This window comes from Lissotriton helveticus, chromosome 12 (assembly GCF_964261635.1).
Source record: "Lissotriton helveticus chromosome 12, aLisHel1.1, whole genome shotgun sequence".
Taxonomy (NCBI): Eukaryota; Metazoa; Chordata; class Amphibia; order Caudata; family Salamandridae; genus Lissotriton; species Lissotriton helveticus.
Genome location: NC_136073.1, coordinates 508241014 through 508262201, shown reverse-complemented (window position 1 = coordinate 508262201; position 21188 = coordinate 508241014).

Below are 21188 nucleotides of genomic sequence, written 5' to 3'. Positions count from 1 at the left end.
ATAGGGAAATCGCAACATTCTATTGGGAATAACTTTGGCGCCGGTTGAGGAATCTGCCTGAATTTTCCCGCAACTTTCCCTCGCGGCGCTCCAGTCCTTCCCTGAAAGTTTGGGGGGGATTCGTCAATTGGGGGCCGAGATAAAAGGGGGGTCCCATGTTAATTTCCATAGGGCGGTCGGTCGCACTTTTAGCTCGAAGGGCTGAATGGATTTTCACCAAACTTGGCAAAATTGTAGGGACTGGTAGCCCGATGTGCCTTTGCTATGTCTCAAGATATGTGCTCCAGAGGATTTTGAGTATTTTAGGTTCAAAAAAATATATATATCTATTGCCGCGCCCCGGTACGCGCACCGGGGAGCGCACCGGGCGCGCTACGCGACTTGCGCACGGAAAGCTGATTGGCTCTCAGGTGTATGTAAACATTCGAAACAGTCCTGAGCGGCCGCCATCTTGTGTCTCGGTAGGATCGAGACACAAGAGGTGGTAAAAACAAAGGGGGAAATAACTAAAAAGGGGGCAGGGTGTACCCCCCCTGATCCCCTAGGTTTGATGTGGGGGCCCTAAAAGGGTCCCGCGGGTGAAAACAAAAATTAATTTTTTTCGATTTTCGCGGGGGAGCGCAAGGTACGCGCAACGGGGAGAATACCATGGGGAAAAATAGTAAAAATAATAGTGTAAAAAAATCATTTCGAGTGATTACAGGTAGGGTAGCTCTGAAAAGAGCTTTTGGGTTCTGTGGCTGTTTTAGGTACCTACAAGTACATCCCACACACACCCACACGCACACAACCCCACACCCACACACTCCCGACACACACCTCACACACGCACACCTCCACCCACACCCAAACACCACACACCGACACCTTACACATCCACACCCACACCCACACATCCCACACACCCACACTCACACACACACCTCACCCCCAACACACACACACACACACACAGATACCTCACAGACACACCCCACACATCCCACACACACACCTCCCCCCCACACACACCTCACAGACACACTCACACATCCCACACATACACACACATCCTACACACATACCCCCCACACCCACACACCCCACACACAGCTCACACACCCACACCCCCACCTACACCCAAACACCCCACACACCCACAGCCACACACACAACTTACACACCCACATCCCCCCCCCACACATGGGGAAAACTCAGTGAAACAGTAAAATGATAATTTAAAGTGCTTAGAGGTAGGGTAGGTTCGAATTGAATTTTTGTGTTGTGTGGGTGATTTAAGTACCAACATGTAGGTACCAATGTAGAGTTTTAAATTCAATGTACACCTTTTTTATGTAGATATCTAGCATGTTGTTATAGAAGTTATTGTGGTATATGGAATGCATACCATATTCTGTCAGGAAAGCAGAAACAGATCCTTTAAGTAGTCCCTGAGAAGACCTAGGGGATCATGGATAGTCTACTCTGCTCCCTTATGATGTTTTAAAATTGCACAGTATACTGTAAGTTTCACTTTATACTATAATATAAACATAATGATTTTGGTAGTACTTAATAAATTAGATATAAAAATGAACAATGTCTCAAAGAAGTTTTAATTATTAAATAAAAATTTATTGGTTTGAATTTTCATAGTTCAATAAAACTTCCAGCATTACATCATCTGGAATCTCCTCAAACATGCATGTTTCTATATCTTGTAAACATTCAACAAATTGTTGATCCAAAGACTGATCCATAAATTCTTCATCAAAAAAATCTTCATTTAGAATATCCTCAGATGTCATCTCGAAGGAAATATTGATATTTTCTTGCTCCCCTTCCATTTTTTTGCTGTAAATTGCATAAAAAATAACTATATCAGTAGAGTTAGGGCACTGTTGGGTTTAAGTTCAGACAGGTAGTTCAGATTTTTTAACAGTGAAGTTAACTTTGGGCAGTGTATGGTAACAGGCAGGAAGTAGAAATATAAAAAAGTGGCTGTGAAGAAGCGTAAGTAAATTCCTAACTATAGCAGAGAAGCCTACGTCAATCCATAAATATAACAGAGGAGCCTATCTCTATCTATAACTATACCAGAGGAACAGTAAATAATTATTAGAAAACGTTTTTACAAATTAACTTAAAGTGCCCCTTACAAATTATCAACTTACTTTACAGAGAGGTGAAGAAGAAAAAATGCGAAATACATCCTTTCAAGATGTACCTCAGGTAGTTGTAGTCAAAATGGCCGTGTTTCCCTCTCATTTTTCATTTATATTCATGTACATAACCAATCAAATGTCAGGAAAAAAAAAATAGAAAATGAAAGTAACATTTTAATTGGTTGTAAATTCTAACACTTCAGATGTGTTTTTGTCATGTAATTTACCTCAGGATATTTAGACAGTGCTACAGCTCAAATGGCTCAATGGAATTCCACCAAATTTGGGAAAATGGTAGGGACTGGTATGTAGTATGGCCTTTTCTGTTTTTTGCTATGTGATAAACAATCCCTCTGTGTTTCTCCCTCTAGCTCTCTTTCTCTTAACATTACTCTCTTTGTGTTCTTCCCTCATGCTAACTTCTTCATACATTTTTTTTTCTTTTTTTGGGATACGCGCCCCAGTGCGCGTACCCTGAGGGAAAAAAATTGACAGAGATTCTTTAAAAATATAGGTTTATTTTTATAAAGTAAAGGTAGTTCTAAAAATAACTGTTTTTTTTCTTCTTTTTGTTGTTTTATATTTTTTTATGTTTTTTTGAACATTTTGTACTTTTTTGGGCTTTTCTGAACACTTTTATATTTTTTTTGTATTTTTTATGGGGAGAAACAAAAAACAGGGAATTGTAAATGGCTCAACTGGAGCATAAAAAAACAGGAAAAATTAGTTTTTTTTGTACACTTGTGGTTATCACCAGCAACCATAATAAGTTTGATGCTTTGCTCACCGTAGCAAAGTGTCTTGTTACAAAATTTGCATACAATTTTGTAATTGCCAAACTTAGGTTGGATAGTATCCAATGTGTCTCTTGCCCCCGAACCCGATGGAGTGGGTTGTTTTGATGTTGAGTGTCTAGACGTTGATGGGGGTAGTTTACTGCAGAGGTCCCTTAACTCTGCATTAGAATAATTATTTGGATGCCAACGCATCATGTGGCGAATCATGGTGTGATTCCCGAAGGAATACTTTTTGTTAGGGTTCCCCCTAAACAATTAAGCACCACAAATCAAGCAAGTTACCTTTGCCGCGTTGACTTTCTTAAAACCCCTTGGGATTTTATAGAACTCCCATACAAAGTGTTCTTTCGGTTTGTAGGGCTGTTTATCTTCAGGCAAGTACTGCCTTCTTTGTGCCTCCTCTTCATCATCCTCCTCCTCTTCCTCTTGACCACCAAGGTAATCTTCTCGTGGTCTTTTAGATGGTGGTGGTGGGGCAGATGCTCCAGCTGTTGCTGCTACTGTAGCCATGTTATTCAAGTAAAGAGTACAGATAGAACTCCAAACAGGTCTTCCTCAGTCAAAAGACAAAGTCAGAATAAAGAAAAAAGGTGGGGCTTTCATTATTTGGAAAACAAAACTGTTCTGAACCAATGAAAAGTGTTATTTTCAAGTCACATGATCCAGGCTTTAATCATTTGGAAACCAAAACTGATTTGCACCAATGAAAAGTGTTATTTTCAGATCACATGACCCGACGCGCTTACGCTACGCACCCCGGGGCGCGTGGCGTAAGCGCGCCGAGACATTGCGCGATCGTATGCGATCGCGTGCTTCCGGGTGCGCTTACGCAGTGCGTCATATGACGCATCACGTGACTGAGCGAAACGTCACGATGTTGTTTTCGTTCGCGGGAATATCGCTAACGGGACGCTCCCCGGTACGCGCCCTGGGGCGCGCCGTAACATTGCGCTTACCCGTGCGTTCACCGGTACGCGCCCCGGGAGCGCTCCGGGCAAAAAATATATTAAAAAAAATATATATATTACTTTTCATACCTATAGAGATTTGCTATTACAAAACCATTGAAATTCACTGAAAAAACCATAGGTTTCACGTCAGTTATAGTTAGGAATTAACATTAAAAAAACCTATTAAATTCACTTTAAAAAACCATAGGTTTCACACCAGTTATAGTTAGCTGGAAATTTTACTCGCATAAAACCATTGAAATTCCCACGTTATGGTTAGTTGGACTCACTATAACTTGCGCGTGCAATGCACTGCTGATGACGTCACATATTACATCACTCATGACATGGTCAGTGACATCACTCATGACATCACTGATGACACCATCCTTGCGACAGAGTGACAGACCTCCTTTCACTGTAATGTAACCCTTGAAACACATATTCAAAAATAGAAACTAACATTTTCAAAAAAATGGAGATACCCATACCAGTTACAACAACCAATTCAATAATTCCACCATCTATATACACATCCACTCATTCAGCAACAGTTCTATATAGTCACTCATACATATACTCACTCATCATATGTAGTGATACACCTATACATCCTGTTACACACCGACAGTCATCCAAAAGATACTCTCACACATACTCACACATGCAAATAAACTATTGAACATCCATTTATTTGCATATACAGATATACACACACTACCACTTTACTTCTAAGGAAACTTACGCATGCTTACTCTCTTAAACAATCACTTATAGAAACACATACTAATTTAAACAGGAACTCTTACAATCCCTCACTCTCACATATACTCACTTATATACATCAATATTCACATATACTAGATTAAAACATATGTAGTTACTGATAAAGACACTAGTGAGATAGTCATTCACTCACTAACACACACATATACACACTCATCCACCCATACAGTCCTGCACATATGCTGTTTTCAAAACACATACAAACAGAGAGTCTGTCATTCATGCATCTATGTGCTAAGTAATACCCCCACCAAACCATACAGATACTCATACAGATACTAAAACAAAAAAACTTCTAACCCATATACATACACATGTAGCTACTCACCAACCTATGCAGCCACTTATACACAAAGTGAAACACTAATACATATATTTAAATATTTAAACATTAGTCACTAATATATGTATTCACTAAGATACACTTAATAAGCCAGTTAACCAATCAATTATTTTTTTTAAAAACATCCCTTTAGACACTTATTTAAACATTTATTCTTCCATCAACTTTTACATATACATATATAACACATATTTATTTTTTTAAAAGACACACATTCACTGGATGGTGTCATCAGTGATGTCATGAGTGATGTCACTGACCATGTCATGAGTGATGTAATATGTGACGTCATCAGCAGTGCATTGCACGCGCAAGTTATAGTGAGTCCAACTAACTATAACGTGGGAATTTCAATGGTTTTATGTGAGTAAAATTTCCAGCTAACTATAACTGGTGTGAAACCTATGGTTTTTTCAGTGAATATATATATACATATATTTATATATACACATGTACATTAATATATACATTTATACATACAGACAACGAGTTGGACGGGGCAGGTCACGAGGGACAAGAAAACAAGACGCCGCAGGAAGACAAGAAGGGGCGGCGGGTACAAGTCAAGAGCAACTGTCAGGGATTGCGGGACAGACTCGCAGCAAGAGAGGAGCCAAGAAACAGTCCAAACACAAGATCCAACTATTGTAAATTTGACATCTCTGAAATTAACCAAGGAACAAGAAAGAATGCTTAAGAAGGGACTTACATTCTGTCTGACCAAGAATCTGGAATATACCCAAACGAGGATTGACTTGTACCTATTTATGAGGAAACTGAAACGACGAAAATTCTTTAGGTTGAAAGGCCTGCAACACCCATTTACCTAGCAGGGAACTGAACGAAGTTCATCTGATATTCTAACAGGTGACGATTTGGAGACATTACAAATCCTGAGCAGTCAGGGTGAAGATGACCCTCAAAGTATGTCACAACAAGTCTCCACCATCACAAGTTACGGCATACAACAGAAAGCGCCAAAAACGGCTTTCAAACCAAAATCTACTTATATGCTGATAACTCCATTTGATGTAATTGATACATTTGATGAATCCGTAAAGAAGGACTTGCTAAAACTTAGGTCAGCAACACCAAGGCTGACAAAGAATAATCTTACCAGAGGGCAACAAACAGCAATTCAAGAATTGATCAGTGATCCAGAGCTGATTTGCAAACCCTCTGATAAGGGTGTGAACGTTGTCTTAATGACTCGGGATTTTTTTGAACATGAGGCACTAAGACAATTGGCAGATACCAAATGCTATCTCCGGATTAATAAGGAGGAATACATTAGGAGTATCAGAGAATACCATGAGCTCATCCAGAAATGGAAGGATAGACGCTTGCTGAATGCCAATGAATTAAAGTTTTTGACGTGCCCACACCCAACAACAGCGACGTTCTACCACCTGCCAAAAGTACACAAAGATGCCTAAAGACCACCAGGGCGTCCGATTGTTTCCTCAAAAGGTTGTGTAACTGAGAATATGTCCCACTACATTGACTTTTTCTTGGCGGAGTTTGTCCGTATGTTGCCATCTTATATCAAGGACACTACACACTTTATAAACAATATCATGAATTTACCATGCGAATCAGAGATGTGGAGGATCATCATGGACATAACAAGTTTATATACTTGTATTGACCATACCCAGGTAGTAGAGGCCGTGAAGTATTTCTTAAACAGCAGATCGCTACAATTTTCTGAGTACAATCTGATGTTGGTGGAATTTATTGTTTTCTGCTTGACGGATAACATCTTTTTGTTTCAGAAACAGCATTTTCGGCAGATACGGGGAACGGCGATGGGCAACTGCTTCGCCCCCAGCTACGCTAACTTGTTCGTTGGCTGGTGGGAGAAGCAGGTGGTATGGTCTGACCAATATAATCTCTGGGTTAACTGTATCACCGCATGGTATAGATACATTGATGATTTGTTTATTTTTTGGAAGTGACCAAAACACGAAGCCGAGAAGTACATTTTGGCATTGAATAATAACTCTTTAAATTTGCATTTTAGTGGACATATCAGTTCAGCAGAAGTGTCATTCCTTGACTTAAAAGTTTTTGTTCGGTAGAAAAACATTTGTACATCCCTATATAGGAAAGACACTGCAGGGAACCTTGTACTTGAGGCAAATAGCAGTCACCAAAAATCACTTAAAAACAGTATACCATATGGAGAACTGCTGCGTTTGAAAAGGAATTATTCTCTGGACAGTGATTTTGGTAATGAGGCTTCTGCAGCTATTGATCGGATTAAGTCACATGGCTACTGCCCGGACCTACTAGCCAATACTTTAATGAAGGTCGATAAGATTTCCAGACAATGCCTGCTACAAAAGAGAGAGAAACCCCACTCAGGTAGTGACTCTGTTAGATTTATTACAACCTTTTCTACTGAAACAGCCTCCCTGAGAAAGATCTTATGCCGTAATTGGCATATCTTAAGAGCTGATGGAGTCATAGGAGACTCCATACCTGCTTCTCCACAAGTAACATATAGAAGAAGCACATCCTTAAAGGACATCTTAGTGGGAAGCCATCACAAGTTAATCCCATTTGTACCATGCATCAGCTCGCTCACAGGATTTTTTCTGTGCCTTAAATGTAAGGTGTGCACAGGGAGTAAAAGGGTTCTTTCATATAAAGTTCCACACATGTCTAAGCCTTGAGCCATCAACAAGTTTATGACATGTAATATGTTGTTTTGTGTCTACTGCCTAGTCTGCCCCTGTGGGAAACAATACATCGGCAGTACAATTCTTCCAACTAAACGTTGTATCTTAGAACATGCAAGAGCCATTGAGAATCAGTAATTCACTTACCCTGTAGACAGACAATTTGCCAAATTCCATGACAGTAATAGGAATTTGCTAACATTATTTTGTCTTGATCACATACCGGCTAGTGACCAGGGGGTTAACCGTGAGCTGCTTCTACGACGCCTCAAATCAAGGTTCATCATTGACCGGCAAACCATCTTCCCTGATGGTTTAAATACAGGAGAAGAATTAGCAAGCCATCTGTGTTGAGAATGGGAGTAAATTACTGATTGATTACATTATGCTTTGCCTACAATTCTTGTGAATGCCCAAAGGGGCGAGAATTCTTTCACCCAATGAATAGATAAATTTTTTAGGATGGACCAATGTATTGTATATATTGATTATGATTGCCCATCTAGGGCTCAATTATGGTGGGGAAGTGTCTTGCCCCCTAAAGGTGCAGAGCGAACAAATGTAACTTTTGCCCATCCAGGGCTTAATAATGTGAGGCTTTATTTATTCTTGAGTTTGATGAACTCTCCATTGTGTAAATAGTAAGATTCAAAATACGAATTTAAGATATTGCACTGATTAATAGTATATGCGCATAAAATTGATTGTTCATTTTAAGCACAAAAGCGAAGAAGAATATGAGTTTTCTCTTCTGACTAGATTGTTTATTTATAAAGTGCTCAATGTGTTCTAATTTTGAAAATTGTGAGAAAATGAGAGTTAATAATGAGAAGGAATCAATTTTGCCCCTTCCTGTTTCGCTTGAGGCACCAACATATAGTGTTTTGATTCTGTTTATCATGTCGATTGAATTACCCAGAAGTGCTTTCTTAACACCGGATATAATGTTTGTGTTTTCATAATTGCTCTTTGTTTAGTCGATAAAGGCTGAAAGCCGAAACGCGTCCCTGTAAAGAAAATCTCGGGTTAATAAATCTTAAACCGAGCATCTTGAGGAGTGCAGTCTATTCATTTGCGCTGAGAAGTGTAGTTACGAGCTGCATATTTATACACATATATATATATATTCACTGAAAAAACCATAGGTTTCACACCAGTTATAGTTAGCTGAACATTTTACTCATACAAAACCATTGAAATTCCCACGTTATAGTTAGTTGGACTCACTATAAATCGCGCGCCCGCAATCCACTGCTGATGATGTCACATATTACATCATTCATGACATGGTCAGTGACATCACTAATGACATCACTGATGACATCTCAATTGACATCACTGATGACATCTCAAATGACATCACTGATGACATCACTGATGACATCACTGATGACATTATCCAGTGACTGTGTGTTTCTGTAAAGTTTAAATATGTTTTACATATTCAAGAATGAGTGGGTGTATAAGTGTCTGGATGAAGGATTTAGTTGGTGCGTGACTGACTGTATGAGCGAGTGATTAAATGTGTCTTACTGAATGCATGGGTTAGTGACTAAACTGTCTGAATGTGTGCATAAGTATGTCTGTTGTTGTGTAAGCTGCTGCATGTGTTGATCAGTAGCTATATGAGTGACTATATGGGTTATTGATTGGTTGTCCAAGTATTTTTATAGGAGACTGAGTGTGTGTGTGTGGGTGGCTGGGAGGTGTGTGACTCTGTGCATAGATGTGTGAGCAGTTGGTTCAGAGAGAAAGACAACAGTGGAAGGTTCCCAAGGTGGCAGCACCTAGTCAAATATTCTCCAAGAAATATCCTTCTTTTGGGCCCACCCTCTAGTGCATGGGGCAGTCTGTGTGCACACTTCAAAAAACACCCACTGTTACAGTGTAGGTTCAAAACATGAACTATGAATGGATTTTAAGAAAAAGGTCAAGGTGCACCACTTAAATGTTTTTGGTAGACTCTTATCTCCAATCAGATAAACAGGAATGATCACATCAAATTTTTCTTTTTGTTCTTGAAAGTTCTTTATTCAAATCAGTTGATAAAATGTGTAAACACGATCTACAGCAGACGCGTTTCGTCCTCAAGGGACTTCTTCAGGGCTGTTTACAAAAAAAGACAATATACAAGACATACAATTAAAAACTTGAATTAATGGAGTTTTAAAAAGCGACTACGCTAGTACAAAAAAATGCCAGGCTTCATCAACTGATTTGAATAAAGAACTTTCAAGAACAAAAAGAAAAATTTGATGTGATCATTCCTGTTTATCAGATTGGAGATAAGAGTCTACCAAAAACATTTAAGTGGTGCACCTTGACCTTTTTCTTAAAATGTGTGAGCAGTTGATTCACTAGGTGTATGGGTTCAAGAGTGCATGAGGAAACAGCTGTATGGGCGGTTGACTGTGTGCATGGCTTTGTTGGTGAGTGAATGGATATCTCAGTACTACATATCCAAGTAAGTACATATGTAAAACACAGTGCATGTGAGAGTTGGCATATATAAATAACTATATATGAGAGCCAGTGATTGTGCGAGTGGCTGTATGGATCAATGTGTACTTGTATCAATGATTGTATAAGAGAGTAAGTGTGTGTTAGTATATGTTTGTATAATTAAGGTGTTGTCTGTATAACTGTATAGATGTGGAAATAGGAGTGTGATTGATTCTTTGCATAACTTTTTTTTTTTTTTCAATTTTTTATTGAATAGAGCAACAGGAAAGCCAAGGTGCAAAACATGATATACTTTAGAATTCAAAAATCACGAATTTCCAATACATTTCTCAAATAACAAACAAGAGATAAGAAGTTAAAAAAGTAGAAAACGATATGCAAAGATAAAAGGAAGGTTCCTCGAGATAGAAGAAGTCAGCCCACTACAGCGGTAAAATTTTCCTGGACATTAAGTACAAAATATGCAATTTATAAAGTGCATCAGCGAAGACGTGCAAAACTGCAATAAAGTGCTAGTGCAAAAGTGCCAAAAGTACAAAAAAGTACTATCTTGAAAAGTGCAAAGTGCAATCTGATATAGGAAAAGGTGCAATAAGTGTAGATGTCCTGGAAATCAGATAGAAGGCTTTAAAAGAAAAGTCATCTCCTCACAATTTACTTCTCGATTCATCCTCCCTTAATTACTTCTAGAGTCTCAAAATATTTCCAGTTCCTCTCAAATCTCCCAACAGCTCCCACTCTACCCGCATATGCCTTTTCGAAAAAACATGTTCTCCTCATTTTGTTGAACCATTTTAAGTGTGATGGAATCTCGCTGGACTTCCAGTTTTGAAGAATTAAGGAGCGAGCAACTGCGCAAGATATAAATATAAATACCTCTTCTGCTTTATTAAACCTGTTCCTATCTTTGCATATACAGAACAGGGCTACTTCTGCTGTTGGAAGAAGAGATTTCCCAATAGCCTGCTCGATATCGGCAAATATTCCCTTCCAGAAAGTTTCTAACTGGTGGCAAGAGAAAAAAATGTGATGCCATCCTCCCTGGCTACTAGCCAAACATCTGAAACATTTATTCTCAGCTCCGGGAAACATCCTTTCCAAAGCCTCCGGTGTATAGTATGCTAACCAACGGGACAGAAAACACATCCTTTTATAGTTGGCAGCTCGCAAGGATCTATTCCCCAACTCACAAATGACCTCCCAATCCTTTGTAGAAAAGTTACATTTTGTAGCGAGATTTATTTTCTCAAGATGGCTGTCTACTAAAACATTTCGATTTGAACAATGAAGCATTTTATACCAGTATCCGATACCTTCCATCATACAAAGCTGTTAGTATGATATTAGGGGGATTAAACAAGCCACTTATCTCTTTTCTAATAAAATTAAAGATCTGCATATATTCAAAAAAAGTCGGGTGTAATGAACCATTTATTCTAGCGGCTACCTCCTGCCAGCTAATTACCCTGTTTTGGATTACAAAATGTCTTAACTCTCGGAAGCCGCAAAGTTCCCAACATTTAATACAATTCAGGCTTAGTGGAAGGCTTATTTGAGTACATTCTTTTAAACTTAGATAATGAGAACTATCAGTACCATGTTTTCAGAAAAGAAGCGACATTCTTGAGGCATATTCTCTTAATGTTTTATATCTTGACCTCTTTGGGAGCTTTGCGATTTTTAAAAAAACTGGAATTTGGGAGCCTACTTCTAGTAGCATTCTTGTTAGAAAGAAATTATCTCTTGTTTGATTATTCCTCAGTAATCCTGCCAATATATTGAAAAATGCGGCTTCATAATAGGTCCTTAAGTGGGGTAGGGCTAAGCCTCCTTGTTCAGCTGGAAGTTGTAATACTGGAAGTTTAACTCTTGAAGTTTTGTTACCCCATATAAAGCCTCTCAGCATTGTTTCGAGTTCTTTAAAAAATGTTTAATTAATTTTGATGGGCACGTTACTGAACAAAAAGATAAGCAAAGGCAGCACCGACATCTTGATCAATGAGACCCTACCTATAATTGATAAAGGAAGAAGAAGCCAGTGATCTAAAAGGTTCCGAATTTTGTTCTTCGTTCTGATATAATTCATAGAATAGAGCATATCATATTCGGTGGTCACATATATACCCAGATATTTTATTGGGTCGCTTCTTGCAGCTTGGGCCTGCAGATCAGCAGGGAGAAAATGAGGATCAGTGTTTAATGCAAGGACCTCAGTTTTTTTTTAATTTACTTTATAACCCCCTATCTTTTCATAATTATCGAACTCTCTCATCAAATTTTCAATATTTTCAATATTTTCTTTTATGGGTGATAAATATAAAATATTATCGTCGGCAAACAGCTTTAATTTAGACATACCGACTAAAGAGGGCTGGATAGCCACGTTGTCCCTAATCTTAATTACTAAAGGTTCGATGAAGAAAGTAAAAAGCAGCGGGGACAACGGGCAGCCCTGTCTTGTGCCCCTGTTTATCTTGATCTTACCAGCCTGTTTCATATTGATTATTACTTGGGCCGATGCTCCCTCATAGATGTTATAAAGCATCTTAATAATTGAGGCTGGGAAACCAAATTGACCGAGAGAGTAAAATAATGCAGCCCAATTCACTAGGTCAAATGCTTTTTCCGCGTCCATCATCAGTATACAGGCTGGGGTCAAATTAATATTAAAATAGTCCAATGCCTGAATTAGGAACTCGGTGTTTGCTGCCATATAACGCCCTGCAATAAACCCAGATTGGTCCTGATGAATGACCTCCTGGGCAGCAAAGACAAATCTTTCAGCCCATATTTTCGTAATCCGAATTTAGTAGGCTAATCGTCCTGTATGAATTAACATCATACTGATTTTTATCTTTTTTAAGAAAACATATGATTGTAGATTCCTTAAACTCAGCAGGGACGAACCCGCCTAACCTAACATGATTATATAACTTTTTCAAAGGAGTTGCTAATTCTCTAAAAAAGACCTTATAAAATTCTATTGGGAATCCGTCCTGGCCGGAAGCTTTTCCCCCTGAGTTTGCCTTTATACAGTTTTGTATTTCAGGGGAATTTATTTCCAGACTAATTTGATTTACCCGACTTTCGGAAATTTTGGGGATTTGAATGTCTAAAAAATAGTCCTGGATCATTACATCCTCTACCTGATATTCCGTTGAGTAAATTTTTTCAAAATGATCCAGGAAGATTTTTGAGATCTTGTCTCTATCCTCCTCCTCCAGCCCGCTCTGAGGATCGCAAATTTTCACTATCAGTGATGACTCCTACCAGAAAAGATTCTTTGCATAACTGACTAGGTGTGTGAGTAACTCCATGGATGAGTGGCAGTGTGTGAGAGTCTGTATAGGTGTATGAGTGCATATGATACTGTTGTATTGATGAGTGACTGTATGTATGAGTGATTGTAAGGGTGAATGAGTGGATGTGTGTGTAGACCTAGGAACCAGTGAGTGCGTATGTGGTAAGTGGTATTGGTGTGTCAATGGTTTCAAGAATTGTAGTCTGTATTTAACACTAGGTGTATCAAAGGTTATATTAGAGTTTGAGGAGGTGCATCGTATTACCACATGAATGATGTCATCAGTGTTGTGATCAGTGATGTCATTTGAGATGTCATCAGTGATGCCATCAGTGATGTCATTTGAGATGTAATCAGTGATGTCATCAGTGATGTCACTGACCATGTCATGAATGATGTAATATGTGACATCATAAGCAGTGGATTGCGGGCGCGCGAGTTATAGTGAGTCTAACTAACTATAACGTGGGAATTTCAATGGTTTTGTATGAGTAAAATGTTCAGCTAACTATAACTGGTGTGAAACCTATGGTTTTTTCAGGGAATTTCAAAGGTTTTTTAAATGCTAATTCCTAACTATAACGAGTGTTAAACCTATGTTTTTTTCGGTGAATTTCAAAGGTTATTTAAAAGCTAATTCGTAACTATAACGAGTTTGAAACCTACGGTTTTTAAAGTGAATTATTCCGTTTTTTTAGTAGCTTTTTTTATAGCTATTAATTATTATAATTTTTTTTAAATTATTCAAATATTCTATATTTCCGTAATATTAAATTTTCAATGTATTTTTCCTATGTTTTTTTTTATCTCCGGAGCGCTATTCACGCGAGCGAAAAAATATATAATCATGTATTTAAAGTAAATAATAATGTAAGACATTCAGTGGCATACTCATAAAAGTAGTATTTTTGATTTTAAATAACCGTATTTGAACTTTGAACACATTTCCGAAAAACAAGTAAAACGTCATTCATACGCGCCGCATAAGTGCCCCCAGAAACGCCTACAAACGTGCCTCGTTAGCGCACCCGGAAGCGCTCCGGAGCGCGTAGTGTAAGCGCGTCAAGCCATGTGACCTTAAAACAACACTTTTCATTGGTTCATAACAGTTTTTTTCCCAAATATTGAAAGCCCCCACCCATTTCCCTCACTAGCACTTCGAACTTGGAGAGAGAAAGAGCTGTTCCCTGGTTCTTCTGCAGCATCTTGTCTTTTTCTGAAGAATGGCTGGAAGACAGACAACCTCCAGTGACTCTGATGAAGAGTTTGTGCCAGAGGACCCTCCTCGGAGCAAAGTAAAATAACATTTCATTTGGAAATGTTTTACCTTCCCCGAAGGTGAATGCGGCGAAGGTGTGCTGCAAAATATGTGGCATCACCTTGGCACGTGGTGACCCAACCAAAAAATACAACTTTGGCATTGCCACTTTAATCATGCATGTTGAGAGGAGGCACCCCAACAACTATGCGAGGGAGAGTGTCAGGGACCTTGCACGCAACCCATCAACAGATGGCGGCAGCACCTAGACTGGTGAAGCAACACCTTCTGGTAGACAAGCTGCAAGATTAATTCCCAACGTGCAGCTGGTCTTTGCAGGTCTGAAATTTCTGTGCAAGGACTGCGATGAATTGATTTGCTATGGGGAGCAGAGCGTCGAACTTATTGTTCGCAGAAAACAAGAACACCGCTGCTCCACCCACCACTAATTTTTCCTCTTTTTTTTGTTCCTGTTGAGCAGTTTTGGATTCCCTGGTTTTGTTTTTCTCCCCCCAAAAAAACCAAAAAAAGTATAAAATCGTTCTGAAAAAGTATTAAAAAAATATAAAAACGAAAAAAGAAGAAAATAAAAAGTTCTTTTTAGAACTACCTCCAATTCTCCAAAAAAAGCTATATTCCTTATATATTCTCTCACTCTTTTTTCAATGAATGTGCACTGCATAAATGAATGGATAAAATGACTGAATGAAGGGTAGAAAGTGACTGAGGGAACAAATGACAGAAGGGGAGTGAGTGAGGGTGAGTTGATGACAGTGAGGAAGGGAAGGTGAGTGAGAGTGAGTGAAGGGGGAGTCACAGAGTGAGGGGATGGAGGGAGTGAGGGTAATATAGAGAGAGTTAGGGAAGAGGAGTGAGGAAGTGAGAGGACAGAGGGACTGAGAGAAGGAGTGAGTGAAGTGGAGTACGGTGAGAGAGGAAAGGAAAATCAATGAGGGAGCGAAGGAAGGGACGAGAGGGGAAAGGAAGTGAAGCAGGGGGCCTGAAAGAAGGTGAGTGTGGGAGGGGAGTGAGGGGAAGAGGAGTGAACATGGGGAATGAGGATAAGTGAGGGAAGCGGAGTAAGGGAACGGGGGTGAGGGAGGGTAAGAGAAGAGCAGTGAGGTTGAGGAAAGAGTGGTGATAGAGGGTGGATAAAGGCAAGAGAGCGTGAGACAAGGGGAGTGAGGGAGTGAGGAGACAGAGGGAGTGAAGTAAAGAGTGAGAGAAGGGGACTGAGTGAGGGAGCATAGAAAGGTAAGTGAGGGAGTGTAGGTGAGGTAAAGGGAGTGAACATGAGGGAAGGTGACTGAGAGAGTGAGGGGACAGAGGTAGTGAGGCTAAGAGAGAGGGAGTGAGGGAAGGAGAGTGAGGATGTGAGAGGACAGAGGTAGTGGGAGAAAGAGTGAGTGAAGTGGAGTAAGGTGAGTGAAGTAAGGGGAATGAGTGAGTGAGCGAAGGAAGGGAATAGAGGGGAAGAGGACTGAAGCATAGGTACTGAGAGAAGGTGAGTGGGGGATGAACATAAAGGGAAGGGGAGAGAAGGATGGGGAATGAGGGGCAGTGAGGGAACCGGATTAGGGGAACGGGGGAAGGGAGGGTGAGAGAAGGGCAGAGAGCGTGAGTAAAGAGGGGTGATAAAAGTGAGTGAGGGTAAGACAAGGGGAGTGAGGGAGTGAGGGGATAGAGGGAGTGAAGGAAGGAGTGACAGAAAGGGACTGAGTGAGGGAGCAAAGAAAGGTAAGTGAGAGAGTGTGGGTGAGTTATAGGGAGAGAGCGTGATGGAAGAGGAGTGAAAGAGTGAGAGGACGGAGAGAGTGAGGCTAAGAGAGAGAGAGTGAGGGAAGGGGAGTGAGGATGTGAGAGCACAGTGGGAGTGAGAGAAGGAGTGAGTGAAGTGGAGTAAGGTGAGTGAGGGAAGGGGAATGAGTAAGGGAGCGAAGGAAGGGTAGAGAGGGGAAGGTAAGTAAAGCAGGGGGTCTGAAAGAAGGTGAGTGTGGGAAGGGAGTGAGGGAAAGGGGAGTAAACATGGGGAATGAGAATAAGCGAGAGAAGCGGAGTAAGGGAACGGGGGTGAGGGTGAGGGTGGGTGAGTGAAGAGAAGTGAGGTTAAGGAAAAGAGTGATGAGAAAGTAAATTTTGTTTGTCAAACTTACCTTATAAGTAATGTAAACTTAATGACATATTTTTAATAAATTTAATATCTGTGGAAGAGGGGGAAAAAAGTACTTATAATTTTTATAATATATATTTCAAAATACAAGAGACAAGGCAGGAGATTAAAAGTCATAAAAGGGTACTAAGAGATAAAGTAGGAGTGAAGGACACAGAAAGGGAAACAAAGGAATGGTGAAGGACAGAGAGAGGGAAAAAGAAATAGAGGGAGAGCAAATTACTAAGAGGATAATGAGGCAGATAGATTCAGTGACAGAGAGGAAGAGAGGGAGAGAGAAATGAACTGAAGGTGAGTAAGATACTAAAGGAATGTGAGTTAGGAAAACAAAAGGAGGAAAGGGGAGTAAGGAAAGGGGAGTGAGTGGCAGGGAAGGGGGAGTGAGTGAGGGTGCATTCATGACAATGAGGGATGGTAGGTGAGTGAGGGTGAGTGAAGGGGCATGAGAGAGTGAGGGGACAGAGGGAGTGAGGGTAGCAGAGAGGGAGTGAGGGAAGAGGAGTGAGGAAGTGAGAGGACAAAGGGAGTGAGAGAAGGAGTGAGTAAAGTGGAGTAAGGTGAGTGAGGGAAGGAGAATGACTGAGGGAGCAAAGGAAGGAAAGAAGGGGAGTGAAACGGAGGGATTGTGAAAAGGTGACTGCGGGAGGAGAGTGAGGGAAAGGGCAGTTAAGGATGGGGAATGAGGATAAGTGAGGGAAGTGGAGTAAGGGAACGGGGGTGAGGGAGGGTGAGAGAAGGGCAGTGAGGTTGAGGAAAGAGGAGTGATAGAAGGTGGATAAAGGCGAGTGAGCGTAAGACAAGGGGAGTGAGGGAGTGAGGACATAGAGGTAGTGAAGGGAGGAGTGAGAGAGGGGGACTAAGTGAGGGCACATAGAAAGGTAAATGAGGGAGTGTTGGTGAGTTGAAGGGAGTGAGTGTGAGGGAAGGGGGAGTGACAAAGTGAGGGGATGGGGGAGTGAGGGTAAGAGTGAGAGAGTGAGGGAAGGGGAGTGAGGATATGAGAGGACAGAGGGTGTGAGAGAAGGAGTGAGTAAAGTGGAGTAAGGTGAGTGAGGGAAAGGGAATTACTGAGGGAGCAAAGGAAGGGGAAGGGGAGTGAAGTAGAATGACTGAGAGCTGGAAAGTGGTGGAGGGGAGAGAGGGAAAGGGGAGTGAAGGAATGGGGATTGAGGGGTAGTGAGGGGAGTGGAGTAAGTGAAGGAGAGTGAGAGAAAGGCAGTGAGGGTGAGTAAAGAGGGGTGATAGAGGGTGGAAAAATGTGAGTGAGCGTGAGACAAGGGGAGTATAATATATATTTCACAATACAAAATACAAAATAACTTGTACAACATGTTATATGGTTTATTTTTGCTGTTCTCAGAATATATTGAATTTCACTTAAAACAGTGAGTTCAATACTACTCATCATATGACAGCGGGCAAAACAAACACAATCAAAAAGATTGTGTTCAAAAAACCCATATAACGTTTCAATAAATAATGTGTATCTTAACTCATTTTTGATCCACTTACTTTTCCACGAGGCCAAATAGTATATGGAAAGTCCTTTTCTTTGGAAATTACTCAATAGTACTCTTAAACTTGCATTTACCCGACTTTCTGAAAGAAAAGCTCCAACATCTTTTTCATCATGTAACAATACTGATATTTCCACCTCTGGCTCACTCATGATCAACATTTCCTATAATACTAATATCACTCACTATGTGATACACTTACACTACCTCTATAACAACTACAAGTGTTTTATTATCTTGATCACTCTCACTCACAAAGTAATTTTGCACAGCAGACTAAGTTTTATTAACTGCTCCAATCTTCATAGGCCAATTACCTTTCTTAAAATTTCGGTTGTAAGAACACTAGGTAAGAATTTTGTAAGTCAAAAGGCAAACGTTGTTTGAAAGTCAATTGAGTATCATTACAATTATTCCAGCCTTTTTGACATTTTAAATAAGCTGTGTAATGTCCTGATGTTGTCGAAGGACCATCATGGAAAATAATTGCTGCAGTTACAAAGGTTCTTCCTGAAATTGATAATTGAGAAGCCACAAAATGTTTAATTAAAGTTGTCAATTTAGTTCCATCAGGTCTACATCGTTAGAACATTAAAATTAAATACTGTCCATATCTTTGTATATATAATGTTGATAGCATTTCAGATTTACATTGATTACAGACCATGTTTTGATTTGCTTCTCTAACTAGATTATTAAAAGACACTGATTTGCAGTCTGGTAAAGTTAAACATATAAATCTTTCAGTGTCTGTTGTAGTAGTACTTGAAAAGGAACAATTGCCGCAGTTATGCTGCCATTTATAAACAAGGCCAAAAAGATTTTCTACATCTATACCTTCATCTTGCAATACAACAAGCATATACATTAGAATTTCCTGACAATCTTGCTGAATATTCTGTGAAAATTGATTTAGACCACAACATATGTCTTAAACATTTCGAATTTCAGAAACACTTTCTATTTTTGTTCTATCACTGCTACATTTCTCAAACACAGAATTCAACAAACAACAACATCTTTGATCCCGATTTTCAACAATCTGTTCTTGTAAAGTTTGGAGAAAAAAAACATTAACCACTACATTAGCATAGCAGTTGACACCAGAACGGTTTTCAAACTGAAATCCAACAACATCTTTAACTGAATCCTTTTCCTTTCTGCTTACAATTACTGATTCATCTACTTTTTTTCTTTTTGTTACAACTTCACTACCATTTTTCTCATTTCTTCTTTTTCGGCCTACCACATGCTTTTCAAATAGAGGATATTGAGGTAAATTTGGAGCATACTCTCTTCTTAACCTATTATATTCTTTTACACAGTTTAGATCTGCACTAATCTTTGTCTCATCAAAATCAATCAAGTACAATCCAGATAAAGTTCTGACTAGAGATAAAGCAACATATGCCATACCCTCCTTGAACACAGAACTTCCAATATTCACCAAAGCACTATCTACACTTAAACCTTCCGATTTATGAATAGTCACCGTATATGCCAAAGAAACAGGAAACTGTTTTCGGCGGACATATAAATCTTTCACAAGCAAAAATCGAGCAGAAAAATGACTGATTTGTTGTACTTCTTCAATTCCATCAAATTTAATTTTTAAAAATTCAATTCCATCTCTATTTCGGTAATTCACAAAATCAACAGCATGACCCATTGCTCCATTTACTAAACCTCTTTCCACATGTAAATTCCGTCGTAAAATTATACAACAATTTAAACATGCATACAGAGTCGTTTCCAAACCAGCAGTTTTAGATATTGTCTTCTATAAATAATCCAATTTTGATTTCAACTTTTCTGACAAAATAATAGTTGCTCCTTCATGCTCTATTTTATCAATAGCTTCCAGTTTCACAATCTCTTGATTTTCTAACTTTTACATTTGTTGTTGAAGATTGAACATTCTTGCAGAGTTGGCATCAAGCATATCACAGATTTGTTATCAGCAATTTTCGTAAAAATACTTTCTGGGAGAATATTTTCGTTTGGAAACAAATTTGAAATTAATCGTGCATGTAAAGCTTCTTTGCCATGCTCACTTACTTTTCCAATTCTTACATCTTGTAGAATATTTTTATAATCTTCATCCTTTGACTGTTGCATATTTTGAAGCAGTTCTGCATATTTGAAATGTAACCTTATATTAACATTTCCAATGCTTCCTAGGCACTTCCTGGTATCTTCATGCATAAGCATTTTAAACACTGGTTGTCCTTTCACTGGAGTTAGCTGCAGTAGATCTCAAAAAACAATAATGTGTTTGCCTCCAAATAACACATCATACTCTGTTTTAAGAATTTCTTGCATTCTTAAATGCACATAAGCAAGCATTACATTTGATACCATGCTTACCTCATCAATGATAAGAAGTTTCATTTTCTTCAGGACTCTGGAAACTTCACAACAAGCTTCTCCAGATAGCTTGTGGTATTGTAATTTATTATCATGCTCTACTGGCAGCATCAATAAACGATGTAAAGTAGTCCCTTTAATGTTATGCGCTGCCAACCCAGTTGGAGCGGTAACAACACAAGACAGTGACTACTCCGTTCTTTTCTGCAGATAAATTGCAATTGCTTTAATCAGAAAACTTTTTCCAGTTCCTGATTCTCCACTCACGTACAGTCGGACAGGCATAAATGACGTACATGAGCACTCTTTTTTCTCATGACATAAACCATGCTCAATCTGTTCTGTGACTTCGTCATATATTTGTTTCTGCTCAACGTTTAGTTCTTTTTCCAAATCTTGTAAGTTAAC